Consider the following 11,168-nt stretch of genomic DNA (forward strand, 5'->3'; position numbering starts at 1 on the left):
ACCTGTTGTACCATTAATACATATTATATACAAGTATTTAGGTAAGGGTGAACACTACACCTATTGTACCATTAATACAAATTATATACAAGTATATAGGTAATGGTGAACACTCCACCTATTGTACCATTAATACATATTATATACAAGTATTTAGGTAAGGGTGAACACTCCATCTATTGGACCATTAATACATATTATATACAAGTATATAGGTAATGGTGAACACTCCACCTATTGTACCATTAAAGGGCCACTGCAATTCTATTTCTTTCTTTACAATACATGTAATATGTTCATACTGCCCCCTAATGAAAGGAATGTATGATTAAATGTTGATTTACTGCAAGTTGTCACCTCTTCACTTGAAAAATCTGACGAACATTCGCCGCCCCGTTCGAAGATACATTTTCTAGAACTTGTTGTGACCGAGCCTCCATAGCAATGCATGTTAGGAAGGTGAAGTTCAAGGTTATGTGTTCCTACTATGATGACATAACAGGAATGCTTTCATATGCAAATATAAATTCTCGCTCAGCAGAGGGTGTCATGGATGTGGAAGCAGCATAATTTCTAACTAGATTTTCACTATTCGTGGTCACTTTTTTCTCCTCAGTGCTATAGAAATGGTTGTGGTTGTCGGTGGCCAAATGGTTAAACCACTTGCCTCTTACCACTGCGGTCGGGGTTCGAACCCCATTCAGGGTTCGATTAAAATTTACCACGCTGTAAGTAAGAAGAGTGTCGTTCAATTTGACTACCGAACAACGCAGGTTTTCCCTGGGTTCTCCGGTTTCCTCCCGCATTAACACTGAACCCATGAGGGATGGCCCTCACTGGACTTCTTGGACAAGTGTTTAAAGGTGCCTGTAAATGGGCTTTATGCCCGTTGGTTTGCCTGAACAAATAAATAAATTTAAAAAAATGTGTTAAGTGGCTATTTTTTATTGGTTTGATGAAAAGTGAAAAATAGAATTGCAGTGGCCATTTAAAACATATTATAAGTATTTAGGTACATACACCAGATACACATTATCTCCAATGAGTTGACACTATTCTGTATGTTGTCAAATAATGATGTCATGAATTTTGTCATTGTCATTTTTTGATAGCCCCAGAAAGTCAAAGGATCGTTCTATGATATACTTTGTGTGTCTACAGTTCATGCTTGGTGCTGCCATATTTGTTTTGATCTTGCATACTATGTATATAATTGCTACCATACTCCGGTCATCATATCGGCAACATAACATAGCCATGCATTGCAATATTGTAAGAGTAGGTCTGTTAGTATCATAACATTGTAACATGTACCAAGGCATCACTGCACTGTACCCCTAGAAATTATTACGCAATTTGGAAGTTCGACGTTTTTACGGACCACTGATGACATATACATAGTGCAGTTGAATTTCTGGGTTGTAGAAGTATGACATTTATATTGTCGATAATTGAAATTTGTTTTAAATGTTTTAAAAGAATAACTACATTTTAATGTTTGTTAGTACAGTAATATTCCTAAATCATTGAGTTGAATTGAGAAATCGGGACTTGCAGCAACACGGAGCACCATATATAAACATTTGCGATGCAAGTGATGAACATATTCAGTTATTCAGAGCCCATAATTTTGTATCTAAAATGATGTTTTTCTTTGGAAAAAATCTGCTTTAAGTGGCTTTTAAATATATTGAGATGAAACCATATAATAATGGGAGACATACTTTATTTTTTGTTTGTTTTACCGGATATGTCTGAATTTGATTGATGAATCCTGTGACTCAAATATTACATGATCAATGCTACACTGTACAAAAAGTGAGATTTAACAGGGTGGGTAAACCATGTGGTAAACATGGTTAAAGTACCATCTTTGTCCATGTTTGTCCTCGTGTGACCATGTTCACACATCTTGTTTACCAACACCTTTGACCAGCAGACTCAGTAGCACTTTTCATACTAAATTACGTAGCCAGTGAAATATCTTCACACATCACAATATGTTACCTTTATACTTTCCATGGGTAAAGAAGGGGATATATGCTCTTTTAGATTGGGGCTATATAGAACTGTGTTTATCCACATTTAGAGAGGGGTCCAAACTTGGACACACATTGGCATTATAGATCTGTGTATCCTCCATGGGGTAAAGTAGGGAGTATGTGGTCATATAGACTGGGGGGGGGGGGGGTGTAGAACCATGTTTATCTACATTTAGAAAGAGGTTCAAACTTGGACACACAATGTTAGCATTATATCTTCATATCCTCCATAGGGTAAAGTAGGGAGTATGTGGTCATTTATGATTTAGACTAGGGTGTATAGAATGCGAAAACAGCTGTTTATATACCATTCTACCTGTTGCTTATTGGGTAATACTAAGATAAACAGCCACATTCGTTCAATATATTAATATTATGATTATTGGAGGTGCTGAAACGGATAACCGAACTGGAAAAACTAGTGTTTCTAAACTTAAAGGTTACAGACTTAATTTGAAATAACAATTTTCAATCTTATGATAGTATATCAGAAGTTTATAGGACTAACGTTCTTCATATTATCGTGAACGAGGCTGCTTGCGTAACCATTGACTAAATTAGCTTAATCCAGATGTTGTGCATTCGCTCGGTCGTTACAAATGCTAATGACCTCAAACTTATGAAATCGGCTTTAGTTACCCGACCCCACTAAGATTTTCACGCCGACCCGTACCTTTTTTTTACGTATTTGAACGAAGTCGCGAAAATCGTGAAGTCTCGCAAGAAATAGTGGGTGCGGAAACTGACACCAACTTAAAAAACAATATAAACCTATTCTTCCAATCTGTAATGGCTGTACATCTGATAGAAAGAAATAAACAACACAGAGACCATTTGGAAAACAATGGAAAACCTGAACTAGACACTCACACATGAAAAAAATACAAGACAATAAAATAAAAAATCTACCAACCCAACTATTTTAACATTGAATGTAATCGGAACCACACAATTTTTTTTTATTTCGCCTTACATGTATTTCCATTCAGAATTTTTTTGTAATTTTCATTATGAACTCAAATGCATGTACATTTGTCCTCATGTGGCCTTGAAGTTTTCTCACCAATTCTTAGAAAGTTGTCATCATAACTTATAATATTGTGAACCTTGTATCCAACCAAATTATTTTCATACTTTGCCTTATTATTTTACCCTTGGAGTTGCTATGATGAATATGCTGTTTTATAGAGTTTAACTAATGTATTTTTAGTTGGGGTTATTTTCTGTTAAAAGTATGTTTGAGGGTTCAGTACGATTGAGTGAATGATTGTGTAGTCAGGCCTGACGCTGAGTAATTGTGATGTTATGATCGGGAAATATTCATTTATTGGCAATTCATCACACAACATTAAAGGTATACTATGTTAGATGTCTCTAAATTCTTTAAACGTCATTTATTTCTTTTCATATTTGTGTTCATTAATTCACAGTATTTGAATCATTTAGTTCCATTTGTCTCATTTCACATTGTCACATTAGAAGTACATGTGTTCTTTTCATCTTCCAATTCTGAATCATTTATTTGCAATTGTTCATTCCATGTGTGCTTTCATGTGTATGCTGAACTTCAAGTCAAATATATTTGTTCAATTTCGTTGGTCTTGTTTTTTACTGCTAATGGTTGAGGTGTTACTATTTACTTCCTAAGTTTTATTTCTTAACTTCAACCCCTCTAAATGAATAAGGTTACATTTGTTTGGTAGTTGATTTGAAGTGATTTCTTATCTCATCAAACGCGTTGCATCGCTAAAGGACCCACTTGGATATTTGTCACCTCTGCACATCAAGGCGAAAATGTTAATGCTGTGGTCTATTCGTAAGGTAATTAAAAGTTCAATGTACAGTTGAAGGTGACAAGTTCATTGCTAAAAGTTTCCAAACGATAAGATGTGGCTGTATAGTGTTAAAAGCACTTGAAAAGTCAAAGAACATTAATCTGATTGAACTTCCAGGTTTTTCTGAATGAGAATATACATTATTTAAAACATGTAACATCACATCCTTCTATACCCCTGTTCTTACGATAGGCAAACTGTAATGGGTCAATAAAATCAGAGACTATAACTATTAACTTATTTGTAAAACTACTCGTTCACAGACTTGCATAACGGCAGACGTCAACGCAACTGGTCTAAGATCGTTCATTGATGATATCACAGCTTTCTTTGGGACAGGAACAATATGAGAAGTTTTCCATGACATCGGAGCTAAGTCATGTTGAAAGCACAAATTGAATATGACAGACAGAATACGAGCAAGTTGATCAGCGCACAAGTTCAGAACACAGTGAGTAAAATTATCAGGCCCCGACGCTTTGTTTGGGAGCACACTGGAGCACCCGAAGCACCTCTTCCTTGTCGGTCGAGAGACGGTCGCCATCAGTGATATTTGAGGACGCTGCTCTCAGTTCATTCCTGATTGCTATGCTCGAAAGAGAAAACATAGCAATCAAACCTGTTATAGAATGCATTTAGTTCGTTTGCACGAGTTGTTGAATTGTCTCCTGTAGCATTGGTGTTTTGCTACCATCAGAGTAACCACTCATAAGTTTCAGTACATTCCATCTACAGCTGAATGAAACTACTACTTAGGGGTAGAACAGAAGTCTCTCTGTACAGCTCAGAGTAAAAATGGAGGTGTACAGTCGATTTCAGTGTGCAGGAAAACTGATGTAATAAAACATGACAAAAGTTACACTTGATCAATATATTGCTCAAAGTAATGTAGTTGGAAAGATTGTGATGAATTGGTTGATTTAATGTTGGTAGGGATAAGCTTATTGGGACCTACAATGAGTGAACATGATAGTCAAGATTTTGATGGTGATAAAATAGTATCACAGTATTGACTCATAGGACTAAAATAATAAGACAGACATTAAGAGAAATATATAGACAAACAAATTAATATTTTCAATGTTTAAAGTTTGTGGCTAATGACTTTTCCATTTGGCTGATTTGAAAATGAACAATGTTATTCTAATGGCTATGACGGTTTTGTTTTTTAAACCAACAGCTGCAGTGTTGACTGTCTTTAAAATGTGTTGTGACATATTGTGAGAGACCTTGTTAATTACTTTTCATCCGTGTCAGAGAATTAGATGTCATTCAATAAAATAAATATTGATGGTCAACACCCCTGGAAAATAACCCCAATCAATACAAGTACACTGGAAACTGATGGAAAACCCAGGGAAAACCTTGGAATTTTTTTTTTACTCCAAGTGTTTGAATCCTGCTTTCCTTACCTTCAGGGTTAATTATCAAAATCAAGCCAATTTCTGTCTATCACAGACACATTGTAGAATTGAAATAACGCCAATTTCTTTTAAAACATGTTTACAAGTAATATTGAAAAAAAAAGAACTATAGGCAAGCATCATTTTGGTGACAATAAGTCTGAAACTTATGTCGAGAAACAAGTGTATGTGTTTCAGTAGTAAGGCATCATTTTACATCGGCTAGCACACATTTAGGCAAAATGATGGAAATAGAAAAAACATACAAGATTGTCACAAATGATAGACCTTCAGAGTGTTTTGTTTGTTTATAACTTTAAAATCAGGGGTTGTCGGTTGTGCCGAGTGGTGAAACCACTTTCCTCTTACCACTGTGGTTGGGGTTCAAACCATTCGTTGTTTAGTTTGACTCTACTGAACAATGCAGGTTTCCCCGTGTACTCCGGTTCCCCTTGCATTATCAAACACTGAATCCATGAGGGATGACCCTCACTGGATTTCTTGGCAGATAAGTGTTTACTTAGAGAACTATCCAGTATAATTATTTTTATTATTATTTTTATTATGTACTTGAAATACATTCTCAGGTGTGTAAAAAGAAGTGCAATATGTCACATCTTGATAGGACAAACAATTTATTATACCAGAAGTGAAATTGAAAATTCTCTTGTCCATTGACAAGTGACCTTTGAAAAAAAAATTGAAGCCTGCAGGTGCAAAGCATAGTCCCAGGTGAACATTTTTGTTGCCCAACTTCAGTTTGAGCACTGTGTTGACATAAGAGATTATATAGTATTTAAAGCCTTATCACTTTGCTTAAAGGATACTATCTATAGTATTGTAATCAAGATTTGGACTGAGTTGTTAAATGGTGCTAATGCCAAGCAAAGTGATATTATCCTTAGGTAGGTGGATGAGAGTCACGCATGTATTGCTAATATTCATAGATATCTCCCTCCAGGTGTACACTTTTCACCACTCTCATGACTCCTTTCCTTTACTTCTTAGCCGAGGGAAAAGACAACATAACATAGCCGACTACCCAGTTTGTAAGGGCCACTCAGTATACATCTCGAGTACCAATATTTAATGTCACAATGTCTCACATTGATACTTTACCAACCAAATTTGATAATTGCATTACAATCTACTCTCCCTAGCTCCCATGTCTTTCAATGCAAAATACACTTTACCATCAATACCTCAAAACTATAACTCAGGAATATTGTCATAGCCGACACTTTTCCCGGATTTTGCATGTGCAAAAACGGCAACAATCTCTTGATGAGTAAAATTTGCATTCATTGATACATGGCTCTCATATATCGGGAGTTCATATATTCTTTTAATGCACTTTTAGCACAACTGAACTGATTATTTTTTCTTGAGTGCTTGGAAATATCCTGTGTCAACACACAATTTTGCCAGTATAAAGACTGCTACTTCCACTAATTCCTTTTGGCTCAGGTGTGTTACTTGTTGTCTGCTAAAGGGCCTCCATGCCTTTCATCTATTTATACATGGCACTCCTATGGACCTTTCATAATTTGTTATACAGTACTTATGGTGTGATGTACAAAGGCAGATAATTTCCACCCGAATGGTACTGTGTATTGCTCACATACCAAATCCCAGCACATTTGAAACCCAAAAGCTTTCTGTCGTGTGATATTTTAACATGGTCATACCAACTTTTGTCATCACATTTGAAGTGAAAAATCTCCTTGTTCTAGATATCTTGTAACTTCCACCCATTGATCTAATTTGAAGTCCTCCTATTTTATCCAGAGACTCGGGTATCTCATATCAATGCACATACATGGTTTAAAGGCATAACTAATAGTGGTGGTGGGTCCTTTCCAACTTTCCCTCACACTGATAGTGCTCCAGACTTTAATCTGTCTGATATAGTTGTAGAAATAAACTGGCCAAAGTCTTTACATCCAGGACTGTTTTGAAGTACTATAAGTGATGGGTATGAATGATTATAAGACTTGCTCTTAAAATTTCCCTTACAAGGAGTCACATAGTGAGATACCTATATTCCCTCTGATAGCCAGTCTATGATTTGTTTTTCACAACTATTGTCAACTTGTCCCACGTATGTACGTGATTATGTATTTTAACGGCTATTAAATCATTTTGGTTTCTTAATGTCATGTACCAGGGAGATATGTTGATTTTTTCCCTAGGCTACTGCTTCAACATCCGAGACGTAGAGTCATGCCTGGGTGCACCCTCAACAGACACCCAAGAGAAGGTTTCACATTACTGCACATTTATATTCCATTTCCCACATTGGAATATCGAACTGAAAGAAAATTTTAACACCCCTTTTAATTACATGTAGAAGGCACCCCAGACAGGATCCTACAAAAGGCAGGCTGTCATAAGGCAATGCCTTTTGGTGATCACACCCCTGTCTCAGAGTACTAATATCTTAACTTACAAGCTCACACTCAAATAGAGAACACATGAATGAAATTTATTCAAGGTTTAATTTTAATGACTCCATCTCACAGGGAATTTTTTCTTTACAATATCTGGCGAAGTTCCTAACAATACCACAAACATAACATTTCAAATATCTGGGTTTTACATCCACGTCTTCTCTGTAGTTTTTGGCCGGACAATATGGAGTATGATTAGTATAATGGGTAGGGCACTTCCCATGTTGAAGGAACTTAGACACTTTTGATGCAATTTCTTCCTCTTCTTTATTTCCCAACAACAGAATGATAAGGTGCCCTGCTTCTTGCCCAAAATCATTTGTCTCAAATATGGCCAGCACTGCTTAATCCATTCAGTATTTGTGTGGCCTTGTGTTCCATGTTGGTGTTTGTGCTAGCTCCATCACCTTTTGTAGAGCATTGTCCACAGATGTAGCGTTTGCCGTCTTTTTCTAATTCCTCTAATTTCTTTTGTAGTCCGTCCAACTGCAGCTGCACCTGCAACATATAAAGTACACTCTTAGTACATATTCTACAGTTCCAAACTGCTTCTCACTTTCCCTCACAGGGAAGTCTTTGTCCCTCATTGACTATAAAATGCCTTGACTCACATGGTACATAGTATTCTACAATTCACATCTAATTCTCACTTTCCCTCACAGGGAAGTCTTTGTCCCTCATTAGTCCCCGCGGACGAAGTCCGGAACGGGGACTTATGGATTGGGTTCCGTCTGTCCGTCCGTCCGTCCGTCCGCAGCTGTTTCTTGGAGATGCCTGGACCGATTTTTTTCAAACTTGGTACAGGAGCAACATACCATGGCATACATATGCACGTCAATTTGTTTTATGATACGATCCAATATGGCCGCCTAGCAACCATTTTGTTTGCGAATTTTTCCTGTCTAAAGCCATAACTCAGACATGCTTGAACAGATCTCATTTAAAGTTGGTATTAGGACAGTGTTCTATGACATACATGTGCATATCCATTTTCATTGTGATACGATCCAATATGGTTGCCTGGTAGCCATTTTGTTTGCGAATTTTCCATGTCCAAAGTCATAACTCAGACATGCTTGAACAGATCTCATTCAAAGTTGGTATTAGGACAGTGTTCTATGACATACATGTGTATATCCATTTTCGTCGTGATACGATCCAATATGGCTGCCTGCCAGCCATTTTGTTTGTGAATTTTCCATGTCCAAAGCCTAACTCAGACATGCTTAAACAGATCTCATTCAAAGTTGGTATTAGGACAGTGTTCTATGACATACATGTGCATATCCATTTTCGTTGTGATACGATCCAATATGGCTGCCTGGTAGCCATTTTGTTTGCGAATTTTCATGTCCAAAGGCATAGCTCAGACATGCTTGAACAGATCTCATTTAAAGTTGGTATTAGGACAGTGTTCTATGACATACATGTGCATATCCATTTTCGTCGTAATACGATCCCATATGGCTTTCTGGCAGCCATTTTGTTTGTGAATTTTCCATGTCCAAAGCCATAACTCAGACTCCATTTTCATCGTGATATGATCCCCCATACCCAACCAATCCTTTATTGTTGGAGGCATATTCCATGTCCAACAAGCACACACAACATATCTAAGTCTGTTTGTTTTAGGTTCACAAATGTTGTTGCGTGATCAGAGTAGTGATAATTCCTTAAAACCCAATAATAGCGAGGACTATGTCATTCTCAATGACTTGTTGACTGTAAAATGCCTTGACTCACATGGTACATATTATTCTACAATTCACATCCAATTCTCACTTTCCCTCACAGGGAAGTCTTTGTCCCTCATTGACTATAAAATGCCTTGACTCACATGGTACATAGTATTCTACAATTCACATCTAATTCTCACTTTCCCTCACAGGGAAGTCTTTGTCCGTCATGGACTATAAAATGCCTTGACTTGCGTTATACATCTTAATTTGATTTTAGGCACTTTAACGTCTACTCCGTTTTACTCTGAGACTCTTAAATTTATAATTACATACGTGCAAATACACATTATATATATTTTTTTCTTCTAGCCCCCCCCCCCTCCCCCTCCCCCATTCAAAATCAATTGGACATCCACATCAGTGTTCTCTATATGAATACTACTACGCAGTAGTCAGTGTGCCACCAGACAGAGAAACTTGACCATGTAGTACACATGATGTTTATACTTCAGATCACCTCCCTGTACCCAAAGAGCTGTTCAGGAGTACTTATGCAGTGATGTGAGTTGATGTTAGCGAGCAACAGTCTGGGCCAACTTATTTTGGCAATTACACACAGATTTCATAAATGTGACAAATTTAAATACATCATCAAACAGCTTTGGCCTTTCATAATTTCAAAACATATGGATAAAAAATCATTGAACAATCTTATTTTGAACATGAGAAATTGCATGGAAGTATACATCTACTGCATGCATGTAAAGTAGAGTGAGTCAATCCATACTAGAAGTATGGTACTCAGACTAACACTGTAGATTGGAGTTGTGATTGTGAAGTTAGTTTGTAGCCAAATTACATTATTCTGTCAAAAACACGGACTAATGTGTACCCCATGCTGAAATATTTCCGTCATGCATCAACTATAAATTTTGTCATTTTCAAATTTGCGTTAGGATCAACCGATTGTCAACATAGGTTATTAGTATATTGTGTAGAAGACTATGACACACACCCAACAAATAAGTAATTGTTTAGCATAACTAAACTTCTTATGTTAAGTAATGCTATAAACATGGCAAAGTGTGCGTGCGTGTGTGTGTGTGTGTGTGTGAACAACTTAAAGTCAAACACCACTGATCCAATTGCCATGATATTTGATGGATATATTACGTTGGGTGTCTAGTTGGAAAATTTTTGAAATAAATATGATCTTACCATCGATTAGTGATTTAATGGGTCAAAAAGGTGATTTTTGGTCAGAAAATGTAGACTCAAAAAGTACTGTGCAGGTTGGGTTGAAATTTGATTGGAACATTCTCGCTGGTGTTCAGATTACGAATTTTTCATTACATGATAATATTACCAGTGGCTGTGATATGCAAATTAGGTACAGAAAATGTGTACTTTGGTCAAAAACCTTTAATTCCAAAAGGACTAAACAGACTTAACAGACAAGTGTATAAACATTCCAAAAATGTAAAAACTACAGTTGTGCTACAACACATTGGCACTATTTTAGATATGCAAAATTAGGGTTAAAATAGAATTTTTTTAATATGGTGACTGTAATATAAATGTACAATATTTTATCAACTTTCTGTGTGAAATGTGTTCTATAGTGTGATACCACTAACTATTTTATTACACTGCTAAAATGAAACTGTACAGTGGAAGAGCTGAACAGCAGAACCACTTTTACACAGTCATGAAAAAAAAAAAAAAAAGTGTTTCTATTCAGGCTGTTAGGTCACTTGTT

General features: G+C 36.4%; 1 long non-coding RNA gene across 1 annotated transcript in view; it reads right to left on the reverse strand.

Moving 5' to 3' along the window:
• Positions 1 to 7,758: 7,758 nt before the first annotated feature.
• LOC144453282 (uncharacterized) overlaps positions 7,759 to 11,168 on the reverse strand; it is a 7,840-nt gene continuing 4,430 nt past the window's right edge. The window contains exon 3 of the long non-coding RNA XR_013482406.1: positions 7,759 to 8,228. This is a non-coding gene — a long non-coding RNA (uncharacterized LOC144453282). The remainder of the gene's footprint in view (positions 8,229 to 11,168) is intronic.

Source organism: Glandiceps talaboti, unplaced genomic scaffold (genome assembly GCF_964340395.1).
Source record: "Glandiceps talaboti unplaced genomic scaffold, keGlaTala1.1 scaffold_36, whole genome shotgun sequence".
Lineage (NCBI taxonomy): Eukaryota > Metazoa > Hemichordata > Enteropneusta > Spengelidae > Glandiceps > Glandiceps talaboti.